Below are 491 nucleotides of genomic sequence, written 5' to 3'. Positions count from 1 at the left end.
ATGATGACATGGATATATTACAGAGATGTTGTATTGTATTTTGCATAAATTTGTTAAGCCTTTAAGAATAAAAGCAATTTATGCAGTTCAGGTTGTATTTGATTGCTCCTTATTAAGGGGAGAAATTACATTTATAAGATATTTTTTCCCGATAAAGGATAGATAAATTTATACCTAGAGGATGGTAAACAAACTAAGATTCACAAATGTATTACAAAGGAATGGAAAAAGAGCAGGTACAGCAACTTGGAATATAAATCTTGTTGTGTAATGCAAGCCTGCTAAACAAGGCATTAAGGAGATGAAAGATAAATAGTAAATAAATGAAAAGAAATAATGGTAAAGCAACCAATCATATTTTTTGCCCTAGATCTGTTATTCCAAATTAATGAGTGTCTTTTATTTTTATTTTTTAACCTAGCCATCACAAGTGTATAAAGCTAAATAAGCATAGTAAAAATATTTACTTGTAATACGTCTGCCAATTGTTC

At 28.9% G+C, this 491-nt stretch overlaps 1 protein-coding gene across 1 annotated transcript in view; it reads left to right on the top strand.

Annotated features, from left to right (window-relative positions):
* LOC119593837 (post-GPI attachment to proteins factor 3-like) overlaps positions 1 to 90 on the top strand; it is a gene marked incomplete in the record, with an annotated part of 7,523 nt that extends 7,433 nt beyond the window's left edge. The window contains 1 exon segment of the mRNA XM_037942866.1: positions 1 to 90.
* Positions 91 to 491: the final 401 nt, after the last annotated feature.

This window comes from Penaeus monodon, chromosome 32 (genome assembly GCF_015228065.2).
Source record: "Penaeus monodon isolate SGIC_2016 chromosome 32, NSTDA_Pmon_1, whole genome shotgun sequence".
In the NCBI taxonomy this organism is placed as follows: domain Eukaryota; kingdom Metazoa; phylum Arthropoda; class Malacostraca; order Decapoda; family Penaeidae; genus Penaeus; species Penaeus monodon.
Note: the sequence above shows the minus strand (reverse complement) of the source record. Positions and strands in the feature narration are given on the sequence as shown.